Source organism: Odocoileus virginianus, chromosome 28, assembly GCF_023699985.2.
Source record: "Odocoileus virginianus isolate 20LAN1187 ecotype Illinois chromosome 28, Ovbor_1.2, whole genome shotgun sequence".
Taxonomy (NCBI): domain Eukaryota; kingdom Metazoa; phylum Chordata; class Mammalia; order Artiodactyla; family Cervidae; genus Odocoileus; species Odocoileus virginianus.
In genome coordinates this window covers 43,552,973-43,572,905 of record NC_069701.1, presented here as the reverse complement: position 1 = coordinate 43,572,905, position 19,933 = coordinate 43,552,973, and the positions used below count along the sequence as shown (strand labels likewise).

At 50.4% G+C, this 19,933-nt stretch overlaps 1 protein-coding gene across 13 annotated transcripts in view; it reads left to right on the top strand.

The window, feature by feature from the left end:
- The window catches only part of LOC110130980 (uncharacterized), a 151,354-nt gene that overhangs the window by 69,237 nt on the left and 62,184 nt on the right, over window positions 1-19,933 (top strand). The window contains exon 8 of one of the 13 annotated variants that reach the window (XR_011484449.1): window positions 16,752-16,931. The exons of the other annotated variants lie outside the window; for them this stretch is intronic. The gene's annotated coding sequence lies outside the window, so the exon portion shown is untranslated. Of the gene's footprint in view, window positions 1-16,751; window positions 16,932-19,933 lie in introns of those variants that run through there. 13 annotated transcript variants of the gene reach the window in all.

Below are 19,933 nucleotides of genomic sequence, written 5' to 3'. Positions count from 1 at the left end.
TTGGGTCATAAGGAAGGCTGAGCACTGAAGAATTGGTGCTTTCTAACCGTGGTGCTGGAGAAGACTCCTGAGAGTCCCTTGGACTGCAAGGAGATCAAGCCATTCAATCCTAAAGGAAATCAGTCCTGACTATTCATTGAAACTGAAGCTCCAACTCATTGGAAAAGGCCCTGATGCTGGGAAAGACTGAAGACGAAACGAGAAGGGGGTGGCAGACGATGAGATGGTTGGATGGCATCACTGACCCGATGGACGTGCGTGTGAGCAAACTCCAGGAGATAGTGAAGGACGAGGGAGCCTGGTGTGCCGCAGCCCGTGGGGTTGCAGAGTCAGACACGACTTAGCGACGGAACAACAAGCACAACAGCAGCAGGACTGTCAGAGTCCCACCTGCCCGGCGGCCGGACCCCAGGGGCTCGGCCGGGTCTTGAGCAGCTCTGCAGGCAAGCATCGGAGCCCAAACGCTGTTTACCGGACCCCCCCCCCCTCCCACCCCGCTGTGCTCTTTATCTGCCCCCCGCCCCCAGCCTGGGAGACGGTCCTGTCCCAAGTGGAGAGTCTGGTCCAGAAAGCAAAGGCCGGAACGGGCAGACGCGACCTAAGAGTTGGGAGATGAAGGCTGCGGCCCCGGTGCGCACGCCCTGGCCCCAGGCTGAGCGGGCTTCTCTCTGTGGCTGGACGTGGCCGGTTTCCGGCGCCGACGAGGAGACAGCTGGACAGAGCAGCGCCCGCGTCTGCAGCGTCTCCGCTTAGCACTTGTCGGTCTCGGCAGTGGAGCCCGAGGCCCCGGCGGGAACACGCGCAGAGCGGCTGGCAGCAGCACCGGGCGTGACGGGGTGCACACTTGGGGGTCCCCAGCCCGGCGTCAGGAGCCTTCCAGGTACACGACTGGCTATGGTGGCCCCCGAGCTCTGAGACCTCGCGGTTCAGAGGCGTCTCCCTCGTCCTGTGATGTGCGTGTGAGCGCACGCGCACACGCACACACACGCCTCTCTCTGAGCTTGAAGAGCAGACGTGTGTCTGCACCGCAGCCTCGCTCCTTCTCAGCAGAAGGGCTGGTCGTCTCCAGGATTCAGGCGCATGGGAAGCGTGGGATTTCCCCGTCTGCTCTTTTTTTTTTTTTTTTTAAAGACGTGAAACTAGAAATCCCTTTCAAGCAAAAACGCGAACCACTTGCAGCAGCTCCAGCGCCACCCAGTGGCGCTTATGCGGAACCACACTGAAGAGCGGGGACTCGGGTCGCTCTCAGTTCTCTGATGCACATACCTCTCCACCGCTCAGCCTCCTGCCGCAGATCCAAACGGTCATTGTGTTCAAAATTCTTACCCCCAAGTTACCGAGACACGGGGCTGGCCCGCACCCCCTCTACAGCCGGTCTCGGACCTTCACGCCGTCCCTCCCTTGGTGTCCCTGTCGCCCCCTCCCGAGCCCGCTGAGGGCTGCCCCTCTCCCCGCCGCAGCAAGCCGTCTCTGGCGGGTGTGTGCCCGGTTCTCGCCTGAGCCCGTTTCTTGCGCAGTGCTGAGCACGCTGGGTTGCTTGGAGCAGTGGGTTGTTGAATGCTCTGTTGGGATTCAGGAAATCCAAAAGAGACAACAGTCCGGGGAGAGGGGGGATGTTGAAATGGTAAACCACCAGAAACAGTGAGAAAAGAATCACGATAAGACCAGGAGGTGTGCGGGGAAGGGATACGTTTATTGAAAGGAATTGCAAGGATTCTTAGAATCTGTAGCCCGTGACAGAGAATTAAGCCGGTGAGTTCAGGGGAGACGTCTGAGGGCTGCGGTCGCGGCTTTTCACAGGAAGCAGATGGGAGGTCAGGGGTCAGGCCCTCTCAAGGGTGTGCTGGGTGTGCTCTTTCTACTATAAACACCCCCACTCCCACGTTCCCAAAACAGCAGGCCGGGGCTGGGATTCAGCGCTGTGAGGTCCAGTACTGATCTCCATCCAGGGCATCTGATATATACTGGGGTGTGTGTTGAAGAATCAGATCTTGCGCTGGCAGCACACGGGGACACAGCAGCTGGACTGGGAGCAGCAGGGCCTGCAGCAGCTGGACTGGGAGCAACAAACGGGGACGCAGCAGCTGGACTGGGAGCAGCAGGGTCTGCAGCAGCTGGACTGGGAGCAGCTGGGTCTGCAGCAGCTGGACTGGGAGCAGCCACACGAGCCACACCCCCCTTTGCCGCAGCTGGAGCAGGAGCAGGCTGGCACACAGGAGCAGACGGGCACACAGCAGCTGGAGCCACAGCCCCCCTTAGACCCCCCACAGGAGCCACAGCCCCCCTTGGAGCCCCCACACGAGCCACAGCCCCCACATGAGCCGCAGCCCCCTTTGCCGCAGCTGGAGCAGGAGCAGGCTGGCACACAGGAGCAGACGGGCACACAGCAACTGGAGCCGCAGCCCCCCTTAGACCCCCCACAGGAGCCGCAGCCCCCCTTGGAGCCCCCACACGAGCCACAGCCCCCTTTGCCACAGCCGGAGCAGGAGCAGGCTGGCACACAGCAGCAGACGGGCACACAGCAGCTGGAGCCGCAGCCTCCGGAACAGCCAGAGCAGCCCATGGTTCTGGTGGGTTGAGGGTGGAGCAGGTCAGAGGAGCAGGTGGAGAGAGAAGGTGCCCAGTGTGGGGCCTCCTGGGCCAGGAGCCTCTATATACCTGCAGGGTCAGGTGTGATGCTGGGCATATGCTCACTTCCTGGTTCCTGTTTGCACCACTTTCCAGCAGAAAAATTCTGAGTGTTTAAAACAGATTTAGTCATGAACACATTGTGGTGTTTATAAGAAACCCTGCTGCTGTGACTTGCATGTTCCCAGCACTCGACTTCATCACCTGATGGGCTTGTGTTCCTTGTTTGCGGAGACGGAAGTCGGGCCCTCAGGGCCCTACTGGTCATCACCCTGGCGTGACGCCTGACCGCGTCCCGACTGTGAAGTCTTGATGGTGTTGATAGGGCTCACAAGAGGCGGCCTCAGGGCATGGAGAGATCGCCAGGCAGGAGGCCACTGCAGGCGGCGGCGGGAAGGTCCTTCCTGTTAATCTCAGGGATTCAGAGAACTTGTCACCTGCAGCCCTGGTCACGCAGTAGGTCTTGCCTGAGTTGGGTTGTTGCAGTTTTCCAGGGATCTTGAGTCCCAGGCCTGGCCGTGCTGACCATGCCTCAAGGGATCTCCTATATCCGGACAGACAGACAGCCAGGGTCAACCAACTGGAGATTGAAAATATTCTGGAAATAGTCCAGAAGTTTCCAAAAAGGAAAACTTGAATTTGCCCTGCTGGCAACAGTGTACATAGCATTTACATTGTGTGTACAACTATTTATGTAGCACTGACTTTGTATTAGGTATCACAAGTTGTCTAGAGGTGAATTAAAGTGCAGAGGAGGACATGCATAGTCAAATGAAAATACTGTGCTGCTCTATGGGCTTCCCCGGCGGCTCAGCAGGAAAGACTCCACCGGCCAACGCAGGAGACGTGGGTTCCATCCCTGGGTCGGGAATATCCGCTGGAGGAAGAAATTGCAACCGCTTCTGTGTTCTTCCCCGGGAAATCCCGTGGAAAGAGGAGCCTGGCGGGCTACAGTCCACAGGGCTGCGAAGAGTCGGACAGACTCAGTGACTAAACAACACACCGACGCTGTTTACACAAGAGACCCGAGCATCCTTGGATGCTGGCGCTCACGCGGTCCTGGAACCAGGTGTCTGCCGGTAGGAGGGGTGACTGTCAGCTTCCTTACTTCGCTTGTGGACCGGCGGTTCGGCTTCTCTTTGGTAATCAGGATTAGTCACTGCAGTCAGCACAAAACCTCTTTGTTGATTCCCGGAAGTGGCCAGTGGCCGCTCCGCGCCAGCTCCTCGCTGACCGCTGGTCCCCCCTGCAGCTCAGGCCTTGAGCCCAGCGGGGGTGAGGCTGGGGGCGTTGGAAGCAAACAAGCATCTGCGGGTGGTTCAGCGGGGAAAACAGTGAGTGAGGCTGCGGCGGGCAGCGCAGCGCTGTCTCCCACGGACTTGGGGGCCGCGCAGGGAGGCGCCCCCCCATGTGGTCCCGCCGTGGTTCACTGATTTCCGAGTGGCTTCACTTGGCCTGTGCTCCATGGCAGCCCTCCTTGCTGGGGCAGGACCCGTGTGGGGACCCTGTTTGCTCCCTGTGGGTTTTCGGCTGCTTGAGGGTTGGTTTGTTTTTTAGTCACACTTATCTATTTATTTTGGGCTGCACTGGGTCATTGTTGTTGGTGTGCAAGGGGCTGTTGATATTTATATTTTGATATTGACATTTATTTTTATTATATTTATTATAATATATAATATTATATATTAATAAATAATATATTATATATAATACTAATGATATATTAACACTTATATTTAATATTAAAATAATTTTAATAATATTATATATGAAGTCACTCAGTTGTGTCCAACTCTTTGTGACCCCATGGGCCGTAACCTACCAGACTCCTCTGTCCATGGGATTTTCCAGGCAAGAATACTGGAGTGGGTTGCCATTTCCTTCTGCAAATAGTATATATAATATAATAAAATTATATAATAGTTATATAATATATAATATAATAATACTATATATTATATAATATAGTATGATAAAATATAAAAATTAAATATAAATAATAGATACTAATATCTATTATAATATATAATATAAATAAATATAACATAAAATAAATAATAAATAAATAATAAATATATTTAATTATATTTAAACAATAAATAATTATATAAATTATATAATTTATAATTTATATAATTTATATGTGCAATTATATATAATTTATAATTATATAATATAGTATATTATAATCAATATTGTGTATTATATTATTTTATATATTATATAGTATATTATTATAATATGTAGTATGTAATTATATATTATATATTATTATATATACTATAATATATATAATTGTATATTATATATTATTATATATACTATAATATATATAATTATATATTATATATTATTATATATACTATATAACAAGTATATATATCATATAATTATTATAATTATATTAATTGTCATTATAATATATAATTATAATAGTTATAATAGTCATCTATATAATATATAAAGATATATATATTCTATATGACATTATTATAGATAATATATTATATATTATATAGAATTATAATCATATATTTATAATTATATAATTATATATTATAATATATATAATGTAATATATAGTATTGTATAGAAAATATATATGATAAATATATTAAATATATTTAATTATATTTAAATATATAATTAAATAATAAATAATTATATAAATTATAATTATATTATATATGACAAATATTGTATATTATATTATTATAATTATATTATAATAATATAATTATAATAATTATAAACTATAATATAGTTATAATATGTTTATTATATTTATTATATTTATACTTATATTTAAGCTATTGACATTTATATTTTATAAATAGCAACCTTCTCCAGTGTGCACGGGGCTGCTTGCTGTTGCGGGGGGCGGGCTTCTCCCTGCAGTGGCATCTCGCTGTGGAGCTGGCTCTAGGCGCACGGTCTTTTGGAGTCGTGGCTTCGAGCCTCCAGAGCTCAGCCTCAGCAGCTGTGATGCACGGCTTACTTGCTCCTTGGCATACAGAATCTTCCTGGACCAGGGATCAAACCTGTGTCCCGTCTTTGGCAGGTAGATTCTTCCCTACTGTGCCACCAGGGAAGTCCTTGATTGCTTGAAGTGTTGAAATCAATATTCAATTTGTTAGCATTACAGCTTAAAAAAGCTTACATTCTAAAACTTTATAAGGACAATTTATAAATATAGAAAATAAACATAATATTTATAGCTATTGATATTTATATTTTATAAAATAGATATAATTTGATAATTATATAAAATTTAATTCAATATTTATAAATATATGCTGTATTTATGATATATATATTTAAAATATAACTTCAAAAATATAGATGTATAGATTAACGTATGGTTAATGTCTCATTAACTCAAGTTGGAATAGTCCAAACTTTCTTAAGCTAAACATTCCATCAATTTTATAATTTAGCTATATTCCCTTTCACATTTTAACCACAGGCATACATTAGTTATCATTGGTTTTACCTCTTTTGTAATTATCTCACAGTTCTCGGGTATTCTGTTCCATTTTTTTCAGACTTGCTCCTCTTTCTCTGTTTGGGGAGTTTCTATTCTACTTTAGAAAATTATTATTACTGTTTGGCTGTGCTGGCCTTCATGTGGCACACGGCCCTCTCTCCAGTGTGAGGGCTCCCAAGCGTGCGGGCTCAGCAGCTGTCACGTGCGGGCTTGGTCCCCAGACCAGGGATGGAAGCCACTTCCCCTGCATGGGGCCGGACCACCAGGGAAGTCCCTTCTAGCGTGTCTTTATTTCACGCTCGCCGGTTCTTCGCTTGGGGTGGAAGGTCTGCTGAGAGCCGTCGTCTGTCCTGATGTCCAGCCTCCTGATGAGCCCGCCGCAGGTCTTGTCCGTTTCTTTACTCTGCTTTGATTTCTAGCATTTCTTTGATTCTCTCCTGGGATTCCCACCCACCACCCCCTCCCATAACCCATTAGCTCTTGGGTGTCTTCTTAGAGCCCGTGACACACACAGTGGTCTCCTAGCCTGAGAATCCCAACCTCCCTGCCGTGTCTGAGTCAGGCTCTGACGCTGGCTCTGTCTCTTGGAGCGCACTCTTGCCTCTGAGGACGCCCTGTGATTTCTTGTTCAAGCTGGACACGATGTGTCCGTGGGTGATGGAACTGCGGCGAGCAGGCCTTCAGGGATGTGCCGGTTAGGTGCGTGTCGGGGCAGTGTCTGCTTCTGGGCGTGCTGACCTATCCAGTGTTCTTGGCTCCTCCTCGCCCCTCGCTGGGTCAGGGGTGCTGGGGGGCTGCAGCTGGGGGCTTCCCTCCCCCTGGTCACGAGCAGTGATGAAACCCCCGCAGGCTGGGCTTGGTAAAGTAATTTATCATGAGGGCAGATCTTTTTTTTTAATCTTTCTTTTTTATTTTTTAAATTATGAAAATGCAATTACACATTTATAAGAGACTTGGAAAATACAGAACAAAGCTATATATGCTTCCACTATATATTACAATTGTTTGTTTCAAGTAATTGGAGTTTCAATATCAAACTCTCAGAAATTAATAGAATGAATGCACAGAGAAGTAGAAGTATATAGTAGATACAGAAAGTATTATGTACCAGTTTGAGGTAATTAATATTTATACAATTTTCACATAACAATGGTATACAAATTCTATTCAAGTTCCCATAGACTATAAACTAGGAGACACTGGAACATATCCAGGGACATAAAACAAGGTGCAGAAATTTCATGGTCTAAAGGTATTGAAATCATATAGAGTCTGCTCTCTTATTACTGTGGAATTATATTAGAGATCAGTATCAAAAGATTTTTTTTTTCAGTTTATAATGTCTTTTTATTTTTTTTATTTTTATTTTTTTTAATTATTTATTTTTATTTTTATTATTTTTTTTTATTAGTTGGAGGCTAATTACTTTACATCATTATAGTAGTTTTTGTTATACATTGAAATGAATTAGCCATGGATTTACATGTATTCCCCATCCCAGTCCCCCCTCCCACCTCCCTCTCCACCCGATCCCTCTGGGTCTTCCCAGTGCACCAGGCCCGAGCACTTGTCTCATGTACCCAACCTGGGCTGGTGATCTGTTTCGCCCTAGATAATATACATGTTTCAATGCTGTTCTCTTGAAATATCCCACCCTCGCCTTCTCCCAGAGTCCACAAGTCTGTTCTATACATCTGAGTCTCTTTTTCTGTTTTGCATATAGGGTTATCGTTACCATCTTTCTAAAGTCCATATACATGTGTTAGTATACTGTAATGGTCTTTATCTTTCTGGCTTACTTCGCTCTGTATAATGGGCTCCAGTTTCATCCATCTCATTAGAACTGATTCAAATGAATTCTTTTTAATGGCTGAGTAATATTCCATGGTGTATATGTACCACAGCTTCCTCATCCATTCGTCTGCTGATGGGCATCTGGGTTGCTTCCATGTCCTGGCTATGATAAACAGTGCTGCGATGAACATTGGGGTGCACGTGTCTCTTTCAGATCTGGTTTCCTTGGTGTGTATGCCCAGAAGTGGGATTGCTGGGTCATATGGCAGTTCTATTTCCAGCTTTTTAAGAAATCTCCACACTGTTTTCCATAGTGGTTGTACTAATTTGCATTCCCACCAACAGTGTAAGAGGGTTCCCTTTTCTCCACACCCTCTCCAGCATTTATTGCTTGTAGACTTTTGGATAGCAGCCATCCTGACTGGCGTACCTCATTGTGGTTTTGATTTGCATTTCTCTGATAATGAGTGATGTTGAGCATCTTCAAAAGATTTTTTAAAATAACCCACATGTTTTGAAGCGCAATGTGGCATTTACCAAGAGAGAGCTATGACTCGGCATTGAAAGAGGGCAGATGGTGTTACGCGTGCTCTGTGGATTTCAGATTGCCCCCCTGCCCCTCCCCGTGCGAAAAGCACGAAGGGGTTCTTCTCGTCTCCACTGTGAGAACCTGTGGGTTCCTGGAGGTAAAACTCATCAGACTGTGGGGGCCCCCCGACTCGGTCCCCCTGGAGTTCTAACTCACGGACTTGTCTGCACCGAGCCTCCAACAGTTTGAGGGCTGGGCATGGGCCCCCGTGGATGTTTCTGCTCCTCTGAGTGTCTGTATCTGCCTGCCTCTCTCCAATTTTTCAGGGCCACCCTGTGCCCTGTAACCTCAGGTCTTTGTTGGATGTAAGAAGAGCTGTTGATTTTCAGTTTGCTCAGCACTTTTCCTTGTTGTGTGCCTGGGAATGGCCATGTCCAAGCTCCCTACATGCTATACCAGAATGGTTTACATCCTCAAAACACTTAGCAAGCCCTAACACATACACCTCCTTTAGTAAGTCATGCTCGCTGACCAGATACACAAAACCTTTGATATGAATATCAAGTGCTCCTGAATACTTCATTACTGTCTTTAGATTTAGTTGGGATCATTTTTAACATTTATCTTGAAATGATTCTAGAATCATTGACTAAAAAATACACATATTCAGTAGAAATCACATGGTGATTTGGTAAGATTCTTTAAAATTGGGAAGTATTTAAACACATACAGAGGATGAGATGTTTAGATAGCGTCACTGACTCGATGGCCATGAGTTTGCGCGAACTCCAAGAGATGGTGAAGGTCAGGGCAGTTTGACATGCTGCAGTCCATGGGGTCGGCGAGTTGGACATGACCGAGCGACTGAGCGACAGCAAAGTCATATTACATGAAATTTAAAATTGAGATACGACTCACATACTGTCAGATTTGCCCTTCAGAGTGTACAATTCAGTGACTTTTTAACAGGCTCACAAAGTCACACGACCATCACTACCATTTAATTCCAGGCCAGTTTCATCATCTCAGAAGGAAAGTCCATGTATGTTTAATGGAGAGTCTCCATCTCCCTCTTTCAAACCAGCTCATGGTAAACCTGCCCTTTGCCTCTGTGGAGTCACCTGTTCTGGACATCACATATGAATATGGTCATATAATATGTGGCCTTTCACTTAGCATGATGCTTTCAAAGTTTATTTCTGTTGTACCGTGTGTCAGAACTTCATTCCTGTTTAGGGGTAAATAATATGCCATTGTATGCGTGGACCACATTTTGTTTATCCATTCAACATTTGATGGACATTTGCATATTTCCATTTTTTGGCCGTTATGAATAATGCTACTATGAGCATTATTGCACAGATTTTTGTGTGACATGTGTTTTCCACTCTCTTGGGCATATACCTAGCAATGGAATTTCTGGAGCATGTGGCAATTCTATATTTAACATTTGGTGAACCACCAAATTGTTTTTTGGAGTAGTTGCACCATTTACTATTTCAGTCAGCAATGCACAGGGGTTCAATTTCTCCCATGCTCACCAACACTTGTTACTGTTTGTCTTTCTGATTATATCCGCCCTAAAGGGTATGAGGTGATATCTCACTGTGGTTTTGATTTGTGTTTTCTTGATGACTAATGATGCTGAGCATCTTTTCATATGCTTATTAGTCATCTGTGTATCTTCTTTGGAGAAACGTCTATTCAGATCCTTTGCTAAGTTTTTGATTGGGTTATTTATCTTCATTTTGGGGGAGTAAGACTTCTTTCTATATTCTGAATATAAGCTAATTGTCAAATATCTGATTGGCAAATATTTTATCCCATTCTGTACATCGTCTTTTCACTTTTTAATTCGTGTCCTTTGAAGCACAAAATCTTTTTATTTTGATGCAGTCTGATTTATGTAATTTTTCTTTTTTTTGCTCACGCTCTTGCAGTCAAGAACTTCCCTCATAGCTCAGTTGGTAAAGAATCCGCCTGTGATGCAGGAGACCCCAGTTTGATTCCTGGGTCGGGGAGATCTGCTGGAGAAGGGAAAGGCTACCCACTCCAGTATTCTGGCCTGGAGAATTCCGACTGAGCAACTTTCACTTTCACTTTGCTGTCATATCTAATATTCACTGTCTAATATAAGATCACAAAGACTTACTCTATCTTTTCTTCTAGGAGTTTTATAGTGTCTAGTTTTGGCTTTTATGATTAGGTGGTGGATTCATTTCAAGGCTGTTTTTTTGTGCATATGATGTGAGATGAAGGTCCAATTGTTTTCTTTCGCGTGTGTTCACTACTTGTCTCAGCACTATGCATTGAAAAGACTTTGCATTGAGTGATTTTGGCACCTTTGTTGAAAATCAGTTGCCCATAATTTAAAGGATTTGTCTCCAGACTCAGTTCTGTTCCACTGGCCTCTGTCTACCCTTATGCACTTCCATACAGCTTTGTCACTGTAGCTTTCGATGCATAATTTTTTTGTTGTTTTCTCGCTGTGCTGCGTCTTTGTTCGGCACGTGGTCTCTCTAGTTGCAGCAGCTCCTTGCGGTGCTCGGGCGTCTCTGCGGCGGCTTCTCTTGTTGACGCACAGGCTCTGGGCGCGTGGGCTTCAGTAGTTGCAGCAGGCGGGCTCAGGACTGGTGGTGCACGGGCTTAGTTGCTCCGGGGCGTGTGGGATCTTCCTGCACAGGGATCGGACCCGTGTTCCCTGCACTGGAAGGTGGATTCTTATCCACTGTACCACCGGAGAAGTCCTGCTGTAGCTTTGTAGCACATTGGAAATTGGGAAACGTGAGTGCTCCAACTTAGATTTTCTTCTTCAAGATTGCTTTGACTATCTGTGGATCCTTGAATTTCCATATGAATTTTAGGGTCAGCTTGTCACTTTCTGCGAAAAGCAACTTGGGATTTTGAAAGGGATTATGTTAAATCTGCAGAGTTTTGGAATGCTGTCATTTTAACAATATTATGTCTCCTGATACATGACCATTGGATATCTTTCCAGTTATTTTGTCCTTCTTTAACTTCTTTCAATGGCGTTTTGCAGTTTTGTACTTCGGTTGTGAAGTTTATTAAGTTATTTTGTTATTTTCCATGATATTGTCTTCTTAATTTAAATTTTGATGGCTCATTGCTGGTATATAGAAATATAGTTGATTTTTGTATATTTGATGTTGTATCCTGCAGCTTGCTGACTTCCTTTCTTAGCTCTAATAGTTGTGTGTGTGTGTGTGTAGCCCTTAGGATTTTCCATACACAAGATATTGTCTTCTATGAATAGAGGCAGTTTTACCTTTTCCTTCCCAGCGTGGATGACTGTTATTTCTTTCATTGCTTATTCTTACAATTTTACTGTTTGTTTGTTTTATATTTGGCAATGTTGGGTCTTCTGCTGCGGGTGGGGAGTTGCAGTGCGTGGGCTTCTCCTCGCAGTGGCCTCTCGTTGCAGAGCACAGGCTCTAGGCTGTGTGGGCTCCTGTAGCTGTGGCTCCCGGGCTTACTTGCTCCGAGGCATGTGGGATCTTCCCAGACCAGGGATTGAACCCGTGTCTCCTGCATTGACAGGTGGATCCTCTACCACTGAGCCACCACGGAAGCCCGTGGCTGTTGCCTCCCGTTCTGGCTTCTTACCCTGGCTGGGACTCAGAGTGATGCTGAGCAGACAGAGGTGGGGCGTGTGGGTGCCCTTCACGTGTTCCTGATCTTCTGGGAGGTGTCCGAGCTCTCCCAGCAGGTGTGATGTCAGCTGGGGGTTTCCGGCAGGTGACCTTCATTGGGTCCCCTCTGTTCCTCCCCCAGCCCCACGCTGAGATCTGAGCGTGGTTGGTTCTCACTGACTCTGAGCCCAGCAGTGGGGAGAGAGCACCTCGCTCCATGCTGAGCCAGGCCAACACTGGCCTCCGCAACAGGACAATCTGTATCTTTGCAACTTCCAGGCACTGGCCTCCGCAACAGGACAATCTGTATCTTTGCAACTTCTCAGGAGCACAGCTCGTTTTAGTCACCTCCTTCTCTCCATGCTTGACCCCTGCTCTGGGGCCTGGGTGGACACACAGTCCACCCCATAGACCCTTTCCTGGGCGTTGAGGGCAAATGTCTCCTCCTGCTCCAAGCACAAGCTCTCTGGGGAGGGAGCTGCATCCCTGATGCCAGCAAGGACAGCCTGAATCCTGAATCCCATTCACTCAGCGGGTACCCTGTCTCTGCTAGTAAGAGTCTTCTATTCACTCTCCATCAATTCTTCGCTCACTCACACCTGTACTTAGTGATTCCGCCATTCATTAATTTTCCTAATGTCTGTGGATTGACTGCTGATCCCGGCACTGGGGTGTCAGCAGTGAAGGACCTGGGGAGCCATGATCGATTAGGCAGCAGGAGAGGGAAACACGGTCGATTTTGCTAACAAGACAGGCTGGAAGGAAAACCACAGTGAGACCAAGGTCTGTGGGTGGAGGATTTATTTATTGGTGCACCCAGACCCATTGTGGGTCTTAATGCACTTGTTTTAATCAGGTGGGTTATACGAGACATGCTTATGGGAATGATAAAGCTCTTGGCAGACAGAGGAAGGCAAAGGTTTGGTGCCTGGCATGGAATGATTAGAAATGGAAATTTCGCCCACCTCCCTGACCTGTGAACCATTTTCAGGGCGAGTCTGGCTCAGGCATTACGGTGTGTGGGTAGAAGGTGCAAAAGTGTCTAGGGCATGGGACCCCTTTTCAGGGAATATGTGTGGGTGAGTTCCATGCCTTTCTCTCAGGTACTGGGGAGGAGTCTGGAGCCAGGAGACTCTAGCTGTCCATCACCTGGATAGGCACTGCTTGGGGATGGTCCAGGACACGTCTACAGGCACTCGATGGGAAGCCCGCATCCTTAGGAGCCGCCTGAAGTCTCAGTCAGAGCCTCAGATCTTGCACTGGCAGCAAACGGGGACACAGCAGCTGGACTGGGAGCAACAGGGTCTGCAGCAGCTGGACTGGGAGCAGCAAACAGGGATGCAGCAGCTGGACTGGGAGCAGCAAACAGGGATGCAGCAGCTGGACTGGGAGCAGCAGGGTCTGCAGCAGCTGGACTGGGAGCAGCAAACAGGGATGCAGCAGCTGGACTGGGAGCAGCAGGGTCTGCAGCAGCTGGACTGGGAGCAGCCACACGAGCCACAGCCCCCCTTGGAGCCCCCACATGAGCCACAGCCCCCCTTGGAGCCCCCACACGAGCCGCAGCCCCCCTTGGAGCCCCCACAGGAGCCACAGCCCCCCTTGGAGCCCCCACAGGAGCCGCAGCCTCCCTTGGAGCCCCCACATGAGCCACAGCCCCCTTTGCCACAGCTGGAGCAGGAGCAGGCTGGCACACAGCAGCAGACGGGCACACAGCAGCTGGAGCCGCAGCCTCCGGAACAGCCAGAGCAGCCCATGGTTCTGATGGGTTGAGGGTGGAGCAGGTCAGAGGAGCAGGTGGAGAGAGAGAAGGTGCTCAGTGTGGGGCCTCCTGGGCCAGGAGCCTCTATATACTTCTGCTGGGGCAGGTATGATGCTGGGCACATGCTCACTTCCTTGTGTTGATTATGCTACATTCCCAGGAGTATTCTGTTTGCCTTATTCTAATAATAGATACTGAAAGGTTTATGAGTGTGTCACACTTTTGCACTTTTGCTGTTGTTCACTGATCCCTTTACACAAATCCCTGTGTGGTGACTGGAGCTGCTTGTTCTGGGTCTGGGTCTGTTCACCCATCAGGAACCTCTGTGTTTATTTTATTCAAAACCCTGAGCTTTCCTTCTGTTCTACCTGAGTGTCTGTCCAACCGTGAGCCATCCCTGCACTGTGACTGTGTCTTCACGTCTGGGGCCCAGGCAGCCTCCCTCCCTCCCTCTCTCCCTTCCATCCTTTCAGGCTTGTTTTTGTCTAAGTCACACACATACTCAAAACGTCACGCAGAGCAGCATTGTTGCCACAGCGCTGTCAATTGTTCCAGCTGGTTTCTTCTATTAACCTCAATCTTAAAAAAAATCCAAACATTACTGTTTGTTTTTTCATTGCGTGGGTGTCCTGTGGGATTTGAACAATGTAAGATGAGCGTTTTACTTTCTTTAAGCCCCTCTGCTGAGCACATAAACTTCTGGGCCATTTTCCCAGCAGTCTCTGTTCACTAATTCATCCCCGCCTTCTGCACCTCAAGTGTAAATCTCCTTGCAGAAGGGTCTGGCTTTATGCACATTCTCTAATTGCAGCTGTTTTCACCTTGAAGGTGACGCCTGGGGTCCGTGTCCCGGCTCCAGGCTCCCTGCAATCCTGGGGCCCTGTCCTCCTGGCTTCCTTCCATCCCGGGGCCCTCTGTCCTCTGGGCTCCCCGCCGTCCCAGGGCCCTGTCCTCCTGGGCTGTCCTGTGCTCCCGCCCGCCCTCAGTTCTGCAGTGAACCCTGCCTTTATTTCCTGGTTTGTCTCCTTGTCTGGGTAGGACACATTCACCAGTAATTTCTTGAGAAAGAAAGCAGTGAGGTCACACCTTTTGCAAATCAGCATTTCTGAAAAAAGATTCGAATTCTTACTTCAAGTCTGATCGGTGGCTTGGCTAGACCTCTGATTCCAGACAAGCAGCTTCCTTCAAAACAGAGATGACGGTGCTTTTCCTGCAGCCATGGAGGATTTAGACACCTTTCTGTCTGTTGATTTCTCTCCCTGAAAGCTTTCAGGATCTTTTCCTGGACCCCATTATTATGGAATTTCACACAGTGTCCCTTGGCTCTGGGCCTTTTTCTTTCCCACCTCTTGTGTTGACATAACACTGGACGCCTTGAATGTGGACAAGAAGAGACCAGCAGACTAGAATCCAAAGATGCCCCAGACCTGTGGTCTGCAACCACCTGCCAACTCTTCCCCAGGGATCTCTGCGTGCATGGGAGCAGCACCCCTCCTGTGCGGTGGGGAAGAGAATCTGAGAAAGATCCCTTGGGAGATTTGTGATGGCTCCCCAGGTACCCCAGAAACAGCTGGGGGTCAGGAGGGAGCCCCCCGAGTATCCACAGCCCTTAATTAAGAAAGCTCACACCCCCTCACCCCCGATGGCGTGCCACTGTCAGAGAAGCAGGAACTGACAGGTGCTGGTCGGGATGTGGGGAAATCGGAAACGAGCTCTCCTGGTGGGAGTGTAAACTGCTGAGGCAAACAGCATGGAGGCCCCTCAGAAAGAGTGTACTAGGGTAGCATGAATTAGAAAGTATTAGAAAGAAAAGAAAGAACCTCTATCTGAGGTTCCTCAAATAGAACAAAAATATGACCCAGGTATTCAACTTCTGAGTGTGTCCTCAAAACAATGGAAAGCAGGAACTCAAACAGGTATTTGCACGCCCACGTTCAGAGCAGCATCACTCACAGCAGCTGAAATGTGGAAGCAACCCAGAGGTCCGTCGGCGGATGCAGGGACGCACACGCTGTGGTCCACGCACACAGTGGAGTATTGCTCAGCCTTGAGCAGGAAGGCGAGTCTGACACAGGCTGTGACGTGCATGAACCTTGAGGGCGTCATGCTAGTGGAATAGTCCAGTCAGTAAGGGACGAAGCCTGTCTGAGTCCTCTCGCACAAGGCCCCTAGAGCTGTAGTTCGTAGACGCAGACAGCCGGACGGTGGGCCAGGGCTGCGGGGCGGGGCTGCGGGGTGAGTGTTTAATGGGGACAGAGCTTCGGTTTGGTGAGATGGTGCTGACGGTCGAAGAGCTGTGTGACTGTGCTTAATGCCGCTGAACTGTGGCCTTAACATGGCTCAGGTGGCGTGGTTTCCGTTATGTGTGTTTTCCTACAATTAAAACAAATAGCAAAAAACAAAAAAAAGCCTAAAACAAAAAAGGAGAACTGAGAGAAATCCCTGCAGCACTCGGGCTTTAGGGCGCAGGGTTGATGACCTGCTGTGTGCCAAGAGCGGGGCCGGCAGAGGGGAGAACACGGGGACCCAGTGACCCCGAAGCCTCGCAGAGGGGCCACGGACAGGGCGCTGGCAGAGGACATGGAGAGACAGGACCCCAGAGGGGAGGAGGCGGGCAGTCTCTCGGGGTCTCAAGGCGGGCCACAGGAAGCCTGAGGGGCGCTGGGCTCCCCGGAACCCTGGACACCGCGCTGAGCGTTCTGCTCCCACGCCTGCGGAGGGTCTGGCTCTGGTCGTGCTGAGCTTGGGTCACGAGCCGGGAGACCCTGAGCTTTATTAGCATCTCCATAAAACTAAGAAATTGTTGAAAATTACTGTGAGGTGAGTGTTCTTTCAAACAGTGATAGAGCCTGGGATGGGACGTGCAGTGAGCAGAAAGACTTGAAGCTTGTCTTGTTCCCCAAGGGTCCCCAGAGCCCATGGGAGCTGGATCCTGACGGTTTACAGAGGACAACAGTGTGCGAGGAGGACATGGCTTCCAGGTGGAAAGCGACACTTCTGTTATTTTTAAATCACAGTTTTCCTGAGGGAAGAAACATAAACAGGAACCAGGAAGTGAGCATGTGCCCAGCATCACACCTGACCCTGCAGGTATGAAGAGGCTCCTGGCCCAGCAGGCCCCACACTGAGCACCTTCTCTCTCCACCTGCTCCTCTGACCTGCTCCACCCTCAACCCACCAGAACCATGGGCTGCTCTGGCTGTTCGGGAGGCTGCGGCTCCAGCTGCTGTGTGCCCGTCTGCTGCTGTGTGCCAGCCTGCTCCTGCTCCGGCTGCGGCACAGGGGGCTGCGGCTCGTGTGGGGGCTCCAGGGGGGCTGCGGCTCGTGTGGGGGCTCCAGGGGGGCTGCGGCTCGTGTGGGGCCTCCAGGGGGGCTGCGGCTCGTGTGGGGGCTCCAGGGGGGCTGCGGCTCGTGTGGGGGCTCCAGGGGGGCTGCGGCTCGTGTGGGGGCTCCAGGGGGGCTGCGGCTCGTGTGGGGGCTCCAGGGGGGCTGCGGCTCGTGTGCGGGCTCCAGGGGGGCTGCGGCTCGTGTGGGGGCTCCAGGGGGGCTGCGGCTCGTGTGGGGGCTCCTGGGGGGCTGCGGCTCGTGTGGGGGCTCCAGGGGGGCTGCGGCTCGTGTGGGGGCTCCAGGGGGGCTGTGGCTCGTGTGCGGGCTCCAGGGGGGCTGCGGCTCGTGTGGGGGCTCCAGGGGGGCTGCGGCTCGTGTGGGGGCTCCAGGGGGGCTGCGGCTCGTGTGGGGGCTCCAGGGGGGCTGCGGCTCGTGTGGGGGCTCCAGGGGGGCTGCGGCTCGTGTGGGGGCTCCAGGGGGGCTGCGGCTCGTGTGGGGGCTCCAGGGGGGCTGCGGCTCGTGTGGGGGCTCCAGGGGGGCTGCGGCTCGTGTGGGGCCTCCAGGGGGGCTGTGGCTCGTGTGCGGGCTCCAGGGGGGCTGCGGCTCGTGTGGGGCCTCCAGGGGGGCTGCGGCCCCAGCTGCTGTGTCTCTGTGTGCTGCCAGTGCAAGATCTGAGGCTCTGAGCCCAGACCTTGGGTTTCTCCCCGTTTGGTGAAACCTCTCTTCTCGGGGCTCCCCTGAACTGGCTCCTCCTCCCTGAAGCCCACTTCTGAAGCCCTCATCTCCCGGTGTGTGGGAGCTGGCTTGCTGGACGGAGGAGGACCAGTTCTGCGGGTGTGGAGGACAGACCTCGCTGCCTTCCGGGACTGGGCCCCTTCTCCATCCTCACGGAGTCGGCCCCGTGGGCCCCCAGCCCCTGGTGCACCGCCTGGGCTCTGGCTTGACCGGCAGTCCTCGTGGACACCCCGCCTTCTGAAGACACCCACCCGCACCCTCTCCCTCTTGCCTGCGTCATCTCCACGGTCAATGGGCGTCAAGTCCCGGCAGAGCAGACAGTGGGGCCCCTAAACCCTGGGCCTGTCCCCTGGAGCCACGGGCCCCTTGGCCCCCACGAGTTGGCGCTGCCCTAGGGCATCTCCCCGGGGCCGTTTCTTGTCTTCTCCCCTTTCTGACTCTGTTTTGGGGCCGAAACTGTGCCGTGAGCTCCCTCAACAAACAACCCCCCCCACGACGCCGTCTCCCCGTGGTCCCGCATGCTAGGGCGCCCGGCGCCCTCCCTGCCCCCCCCCCTGCTCCGGGGCTCCCTCGTGGGTCCTCCCCATGACGCCCCCACTCTGGGAGCACACACAGAGGCGCAGCGTCTAGGGGGCCAGGCCCCATCAGCTCCTGCCTCGGGGAGCTCGTCGCCCTCGGAGAGTCTGGAAAGCGAGGCAACTGACAGGACACAGAAAGCTTTTGTTAGCTTAGATCACGGAATCAACATCGATGCCAAGGACGCCCGTGAGGTCCGAGTACCGGCCAGGGCAGCCGCCCCCTCGGGCTTCCCCGCTCCTCACGCAGCCTGAGGACTGAGGACATTGCTGGCGAGGCAGGGGTTTCTTTAATAATAATTTTTAAGTTTATGTAGGCCGTGCTGGGTCCTGGTGCTGTTCGCGCTTTTCCCTGGTTGTGCTGAGCGGAGGCTGCTCTTCGCTGCGGAGCGCAGGCGTCCCATTGTGGCGGCTCCCCTGTTGTAGAGCTCAAGTTCCAGGGCGCGAGCTTCAGTGGTCGCAGTGTGTGGGCTCAGTCGGTGGGGTCCCCGGGCTCCAGAGCACAGACTCAGTAGCTGTGGGCATGAGCTTCGTTGCCTTGTGGCGTGTGGGGTCTTCCTGGAGCAGGATCGGACCCCTGTCTTCTGCATTGGCAGGTGGATTTTTTTCTCACCACTGAGTCACCACGGAAGCCCCTTGGGGAGTCCGAGTTTTCTGAGGAGCGGTCCACGTTTGGTGCTGGTGTCTCTGTCAGCCCATCTCCTGCCTGTAGGCTTTGCAGTGTGACAGCCTCTTTCACGTCCTGTCTCCCTTCCCTTCTGTCTGGACTAGAAGCGATTCTGCTGATGTGGAGTTGTTGCTAAGCTGTGTCTGACTCCTGGCGGCACACCAGACTCCTCTGTCCCCTCCTGCCTCTCAGAGTTGGCTCAAAATTCATTCTGCTACAGCAAGGTTCTGCTGATATAACGTTCACAAAACCCGCGGTCTCCCCCGTACGTCACAATGAGCCTCACGAGTAGGTGCCGCTGTCAGTTGCTCAGGCGTGTCCTACTCTTTGCGACCCCGTGGACTGTAGCCCGCCAGGCCCCTCTGACCATGGGGTTCTCCAGGCAGGAATACTGGAGTGCGTTGCCATTCCCTTCTCCAGGGGATCTTCCCAACCCAGAGATCGAACCTGGGTCTCCTGCATTGCAGGCAGATTCTTTCCTGTCTGAGCCTCCAGTGAAGCCCAGGTAGGCCCTCCACAAACTGTTCCCTGATAATGCATTTCTGTTCCTGGATTTTGCTCAGATGGTTGAGTGGATCCATCAGTCACACGCCTGATTTCTTCAGCAGAAGTTTGCGTAGCTGTATTCTTGGCCTTCTCTCCAGAGTGTACTTTCCTAATAGCAAATCTAACGTTAGCATCTTTTGCAACTCGGATAGGCCAAGTAGTGGACATGAAGGGCCTGCGTGATGGAGCGGCGCCGGCTGAGCAGAGACTGTGGCTTCGGTCAGTCCTGGGAGTAA